This window comes from Arachis stenosperma, chromosome 8, assembly GCF_014773155.1.
Source record: "Arachis stenosperma cultivar V10309 chromosome 8, arast.V10309.gnm1.PFL2, whole genome shotgun sequence".
Classification (NCBI taxonomy): domain Eukaryota; kingdom Viridiplantae; phylum Streptophyta; class Magnoliopsida; order Fabales; family Fabaceae; genus Arachis; species Arachis stenosperma.
Window position 1 is genome coordinate 49,948,427 of NC_080384.1, and position 8,432 is coordinate 49,956,858.

Genomic DNA, 8,432 nt, shown 5'->3' on the forward strand with positions numbered 1-8,432 from the left:
ATGAGAAGAAGGTTCTGGAAGAAGAGTGTTGTGAATGGTGGAGAAGAGTGAAGCAAGTTTTCAAAGCCATTGGAATTGAATTGCACAGGGACATGACAACGTTAAACGCGTCAATTGTAAAAATTGAACTCATTTGTTACCGTTATTTTTATTAGTAGTTTCAAATGTTTTGAGGTTTGAAAATCAAACGGGTCATCTAACCAGTGAAATTAGATATTAAAAAAATTAATCAAAATTTAATTAGGATTTAATTGGATATAATAAAATAATATATTAATATATATATATATATATATATATATATAATATTTTTAAAAAAAATGGATTTAATTTTTTTTGTAGTTTATTATTTTAAATCGATTAACTGTTAAAATAGATATCAGTTTAATTAGTTAATCGATTTTTTTAATTAATTTTCTGTCAAACGATATATATTAAATCGAACTAATTTGATGGCCAATTCTTAATTAACGGGATGGAACGGATTAATTTCAATCTAATTTTTAATAGTATGGTCATGTTAGTACATTTTAAAAAAATAAAAACTCAAAATAAAAATTTTTTGATAAATTTTTTACAGAAATTTTTTTATATCTACGACAATATATAAAGGTAATAGGAGAATTTAGTGTCCAATTATCGCTTTTCTATCTTAACCCTATTAATAAAGAGTAATTGATATAATTTTTTATTTTTAAAAAGGTCAAAAAAATAAATTACTAATTAACTTTTTTTTATTTTTATTACGGTTACTTTTCTATTTTACGAATAACTTTCGATCACTTCGTCTTCTTTTTTGTTCCATTCTCTTCTTTTTAGAGTTTTGTCTATTTTTATTAATTTTTTTTGTAATTAATTATACCAAATCTCTTTATTTTTATGATAATAAGAAAAATAAAGGGAATAGAAGAGTTTGATGTCTAATTTCTATTTTTTCATCCTAACCTTATTAATAAAAAAATTACTGATATAACTTTTTATTTGAAAAAAAGTAAAAAAAAAAGTAAATTACCAATTAACTTTTTTTTTTTTCATTCCTATTGCGATTAATTTTTTATTTTACATATAATTTTTAATCACTTCATCTTCTTTTTTATTCTATTCTCTTTTTTTAGGTCTTTGTTTATTTTTATTGATTTTTTTATCTCTATGTATCATTTTTTATTTATTAAATTAATTATGTATTACTTTTATTTTTATTTTTTCTTTAAAAAATTGCAAAAAAAATTACTTATAATTAACCCTACCAAAAACTCCATTTTTATGATAACTATAAGAAAAGTGGTTATAACTTTTTAATAATTTATGGTAATATAAAAGATGTTTATTTATATTGGATTAAGGTAGAGTAAAAAAAAAAACTGGAAGCAGATGGAGTATATATTTTTTTGCCTTTGTATAATTCACATAGAAAATTAAGAATGAGGCAATTTAAAAAAAAAAAGATATACTTTAGAAAAAAATAGTCTTAATTTATATGGTTTAATACTAACTACGTATTCTATGATATATTGTACAATCTCAACTTTTAACAAATATAAATAGAAAATTCATTACATGCATATATACATTTTTTTAAAAATAATATTATGAAATAATAAATTAAAATTTTTATTTATAATATTATTTAATTAATATATATCATTAATCATCTGTTTTGTAACATTTTTAGATAAATATATTAATTTTACTGTTGATTTTCATATATCATATATTTAAAGATAAATTAAAAATGTTTCATACAATATTAATTGGTTAACATTTTTTATTCATAATATCTTTCATTTTATTAGGTCACATTCTATTTTATATGATTCTTGATTTTATTATTTGACCACAAATTAGTCATTTTTAGTTTTGTTTTAAATCTTAGTTTAAAATCTTAATTCTGTTTTAGAGCAATTTACTAAAATAAATAATTTGACTTCCAATTTTACTAGAATACACATTTTATAAAACAGATACTAAAATACATTTTTTTCATAAACTATATAAACCGCAGAAAACTATAGTTTACAAATGAATGTAAACCGTTGCAGGAGTTTTGCGGTTTCCATAACCTACTTTTACATTTTTTTAAATACAACCAAATCACAACATTTATAAGGTTATTTAAAAAAAATGTTGATTAATTTTATGTAGGTTGTAAATCAAGACATTGTAACATTTTATTGTTTTGCTATAATTATTTCGGGCTTTTTTTATCAATAGTTCAATACTTAATTTGTTATTTGTTTAAATTTAAAATAATAAATCATATTACTTCTTTATTCATGTGTAAAATTATTTTTATTTCAGGTTCTTTACATATTCAAATATTATTATGTCTATATTTCAGCATATGTTTGAGGGTAATAATCTATTTCTTTCGATGACATAACATACTTATGAATAAATAACTTCAATTTTAAAAAGTAATTTTTGATTATTTACTTGCATTTCATCTCTTTAATTTTTATTTATTACTTTTAATATTATTTATTTATTTATTCGAGAATTCTCTTCAAAAGCTATCAATTTAGTATTCAAATTATGTTCTAATTTTATCTTTACATTTTTTTCAATTCTATCCTATCCAAGAGGAATAACTCAATAAATATCTAACTTTTTATTTCTCATTCTTTTTATTATTTCAACTCTTAGAATTTATAATTATTTTTTATTCTTTTTTATTCTTCCATAATTACTTATCGACTATCGTGATATTTATACTTATTTTCACATAATATTTTATGTATATGTTGATTCACATTAGATTTTTAAATTTTTTAGTTATTTTTAAAGTGTTATTTGTTTTTAAGTGTAACTAAAATTAATAATTTAATATAAATCAATAAATTATTTTACTTTATTAATTAAAATTATGATGTGATTGTTATTATTTTTTCATTCAACTAATTATTATATTACAAAAAGTTTTTATTTTTTTGAAATTTTAGAAAATATAAATGCAATGATATTTGCATTATATGGCTTAAGATTTAAAGATGATTTTTTAAATGCATATTGATTGGAATTAAAAAGAATATTGTAAAAATATGCATAACTAATAGAAAATATATTAATAATATACATGTTAATTTAAATAGCTAAAATAAAATAAAAAAAAGTAACGAAAAATATAAAATTTCACCTTTTATTTTGTGGTACAAAAATAATATATAATAATTTTATAAACTGTAATGCTTTGATATAAAAAAAAACATGAAACTTTTAAGATAAAATAAAAAGATGTGATATTTTATATATTAGATAATTTAAAAAATACTTATTATAGAAAAAGTTAAAACTATTTTGACCTAAAAAAACTATTTAATAAAATTAAGAGAGCGAAAGAGAGAGGATGTTAAAATTTTTTAACTAATAAAAAGAATCACCACCATTAACCTATTAAATTTGAGTAATATCAAGTGAGAATTGAGAAATAAACCCAAATGATAAATTCAAAAATTTTCTATTTTTTTTATAGTATTTTTCTTTATATAGTATTTTACTTTAAGTAATTATTTTTTATGAATGGTATTTAAATGATAAATAAAATAGTAAAAAAAATTTGCATTAGTTATAAAAACTAATGTCATCCTTAATACGATCACATAATTTCAAAACATACAAAATGATATAATAAAATATAGTTTAATTAATGTGTACAACAAAACAAATGTAAAATTTATATAATAGCAGTTAAATATGAAAAGTAATGACAACAATCTGTTTTAAGATATTATGTTAAATTGTAACTTAAATTTATAATTATTAGTTAAAAATTTACAGTAATATACTATTTTTACTATATTAATTAAAATTAATATATTTTGATATTAGTTTTTAGGATTACTAACATTAAATTTTGATCATTTGAACAAAATGTTTAAATATTTTATGTCTTAAATTTTTTATTAATAGAACAATAAAATTACTTAACATGCACGTCAATAAAAAATTATTATTTTTATACATCTAGATATTTAAAAGAGACAAAAACGAATTCTTTTAATAACACTTTAACAACTCAAAAAAATTAACATAATGGATGATTATAGATCAAAATAATAGGTTTAGATTGAAAATTGTGATAATTGTACTTGGTGATAATTAATTACAATCGGGTGAAGAAAATGTGGGAGGAGAAAAAAAAAGAAAGGAGAACAAGGCAATATAATAGTTACGCCGAGACAATGAGAGATATGTGTTTAGAGAATAATTATAAGAGAAATAATAGTGTGTGATACAATGAAGGAATATAATAAAAGTATAAATTAATAATTTGAAAAAAGTAATCAAATTAAAGATAATTTAATAAATTGAATATTAAATTTAGAATTATTCATAAAGATAAAGAATGTTTTAAATATAATGTTTTATCGTTATTTCATAGTTCAAATGACATAGTCCCCCATCTTCACCTAAAGATTTTGGATTCGAGTCTTAATTCTAATTTTTGAAAAAATAAATAAAATAAATTTATATAATGTTTATAAATAATTACTTTATAAATGTTTATCATTATTTTATTACACATAATAATGATATAATAATTTTTTAATATTTTATTTAATTTAAATTTATAAATTTTTAATGTTCTAAAATTTAAATTACTTAAAAATTTTATATTTATTTTTAAATAGTATTTATTTTAAATTTTTAAATTATTTTATTAAATTTATAATTTTAAAAATAATAGAAAAAGCGACTGAATCATGCTGTTAGTCGCTAGTATATATAATTTTAAAAGTTGCAGCCTAGGTTGTTACCTAACCTAAAGGAAGCAATTAGTAGTAGTGATATATATTATAATAGAATAGTCCAGTAAAACAGAGGAATAAAACTAAGCTTACCTACTGTATGAAAACCACTAATATATATATATAATGTATAGCAGCAAATGGCCTTGAGTTTTGCCATTATGTTGAATCAGGTCCTCACTCTTCTTTCACTTTTCTTGTACATTTCTTGAAGTGCACCTTCTCTTCCTACTTCAAACGCACCTTCAACATGGTGCGGTGAGCGTGGAACCAGAGAGTGGCGCACGAATAGACAAGAATTAGGGAAAGAAACCCTGATCTCTGTGTCTTTGATTACTCACAAGAAAGCACAGTGTTTGAATCTTGCATAACAACTAGATTTAAATCATCAATGGCGGAATCGCACGGTGGAATCTCAAATTCACCATCATCGAACCTAGATCTGCGCACGATCACAGAAGTCTTGAGTCAAATTGCATCAATCCAAGCGCAATTGACGCGAAGCACAATCAACATGGCTGGAGATCACACGAGCCCCTATTATCTCCATCCTTCTGAAAGCCCTGGTATTCCCCTTACTAATGTCATTTTAGATGGAAAGAACTATGGACCTTGGAGTCGAGCTATGCTTTTAGCATTGGAATCTAAGAATAAACTGAAATTCATAGATGGTAGTCTTCCAAAATCTGATAGTAGTGATAATCTGTTTGAGGCCTGGAAGAGATGCAACACCTATGTGATTGCATGGATCAATCTTTCGCTTAGTGCAAACATTTCTCAATCAGTCATTTGGAACCACATAGCAAGTGACCTGTGGGCAGATTTAAAGCATAGGTATTATCAAGGAGACAAGTTTAGAGTAGCTGAATTGTATGAGGAACTGTATACACTTAGGCAGGGGGACATGGATGTTACAAGCTATTTTACAAAGTTGAGATCGATTTGGGAGGAAATTGATGACTTTCGATCGATACCCTCATGTGCTTGCGAAGTTGAATGTTCATGTGGCTTGGGAACGGTCAGAAAGTACAGGGTTGAAGACCAAGTCACAAAATTTCTTAGAGGATTAAACGAACAATATGCAGGAGTAAGATCACAAATTATGCTGATGGAGCCACTTTCCAACATCAACACAGTGTTTTCGATGCTCACGCAGCAAGAAAGACAAACTCACAGCTTGGAGCCTATCTCAGACACCAAACTGCTTGCATACTCTACAGCTCCTTCGAACACATTAGACCCCAGTCAGGGCAGAGGGAGAGGGAGAGGTAGGGGAGGTAGACACCAAGCTGGAGGGCGAGGAAGAGGCAAGCCACAATGCACACACTGCGGCAAACTGGGACACATGGTCGATACGTGCTACAAGAAGCACGGCCTTCCACCACATTTGAGGCAAAAATTTGGTGGAGAAACTGCTGTAAACATTATGGCCACAGCAGATCCTGAGAAAGCAAATGAAGAGCTCAGGACACAGTTGGAAGAGGTTGAAAATGTTAGCTCTGGATTTACTGCAAGTCAAAGAGAAGCCTTATTAGCACTTTTAAACAAACATGAGGTAAAGAATATTCATAGCACAAACCAGATTGTGACACAGCAGAGATCACACCCTCATCAAGGTAATCTGATACACATTTTGCATTTCAAAACCAGTATTAAGACCTTAGCTATTTCGAAAAATAAGTGCACGTCATGGGTGATTGATACAGGTGCCACAGACCATGTATCATACTCCCTTGAAGACTTTCAAAATTATCAAATCATAGATCCAATTATGGTCAAATTGCCGGATGGTTCATACACCATAAGCAACATAATTGGAACTATCATGTTTTCTGAAAAATTGCATCTTGTCAATGCATTGTATATACCCACTTTTAACTTCAAGCTAATTTCAGTGTCCAAACTCACAGCCTCTTTACACTGCATCATGAATTTTTTCTGAAAAATCATGTGAGATACAGGACTGCAGCTCCAAGAAGATGATTGGCACAGCTGATGTTGTTGAAGGACTTTATACACTAAACGTTAACTCCTTGCACAACACACATTCATGCATTATGTCTTTCCAAAGCATTCAAAATGAAGATATGTGGCACTATATATTAGGACATTTACCTTTACATAGTCTTAAGCTCATGCAGAAAAATTACCATTTCATTTCATACAATAACTCAAACTCTCCATGTAATGCTTGTCATTTGGCTAAGCAACGAAAGTTGCCGTTTGCTACTAGCAATAAAGTCTCAGATTCATGTTTAGAAATGATTCATGTAGATATATGGGGTCCTCTGTCAGTTCCATCCACAAGTAGTCACAAGTATTTTTTAACCATTGTAGACGATAAATCTAGATACACTTGGATTCGGTTTATGAAAGCAAAATCTGAAACTTCATATCTCTTGAAATCTTTTGTCAATTTTGTAAAAACACAATTTGGACAATCAATTAAGACTATAAGAAGTGACAATGGTTCTGAATTTAACATGAATGAATTTTATGCATGCACTGGGATCCTACATCAGAGGACATGTGTGGAGACCCCTCAATAAAATGGAATTGTTGAGAGGAAACACCAACATATCCTAGCAGTAACAAGGGCCTTGATATTTCAATCAAATTTGCCCAAATGTTATTGGAATTATGCCGCCTCTCATGCAGTTGTCCTGATAAATAGGATCCCCTCACCTCTTTTACATGATATGTCCCCTTATCAACTTTTATACAATTCTTTGCCATCCATCTCTGATTTAAAAATTTTTGGCTGTTTAGCATATGCAAATACAATTACTGCAGGAAGGAAGAAATTAGATCCACGGGCAAGAAAATGTATCTTTCTTGGTTTTAGGGAAGGTACTAAAGGATTTATTCTACTTGATATAAAATCAAAGGAGATATTTCTATCAAGAGATGTTAAGTTTTATGAAAATTTTTTACCCTTTCTTACTTCGGAAGAACAACAACAAACACCCTCTATGAGACCTTTGGCACAAGTCGATCCCTTAGCATATGATTTGCATCATCAACGAACTACATCATTTACACCTGAGTCACACACTACATCTAATATTAGTCCTACATCACAAACATTTCATGATACTCCCACATTAGATTCTAATATAGTTCATGCATCTGAAGTACACTCAGCACCCTCATCTATACCACATATATCTCAAGACACTCTAAACAATACTGCACAACCCCATCAGCCCATTACACTAAGATGGTCCATTAGAAAAAGAAGAAAACCAAGTCACCTTAGAGACTTTCAGTGTATGAATCTTTCAACATCACCATCCAGTGCATATTCAATCTCACAGTATATTTCTTATAGTGCACTTGCTGCATCACACAAGAAGTTTTCCCTAGCCATCTCCACAGACAAAGAACCTAGATGCTATGATGAAGCAATAACTCATGAGAGTTGGCGAAGTGCTATTAAAGCAGAACTTGATGCCTTGGAGCATCTTCAGACATGGCAAATTACTTTCCTTCCACCTGGCAAAAAGGCCATCGGGTATAAATGGGTTTTCAAACTCAAACATAACCCGGATGGCAGCATAGAGAGGCACAAGGCAAGATTGGTTGCCAAAGGTTTCACCCAAGTCCCCGGGGTGGATTACTTGAACACATTCAGCCCTGTTCTCAAGCTCAGTACCTTAAGGATTGTGTTAGCCATTGCTGCTGCCA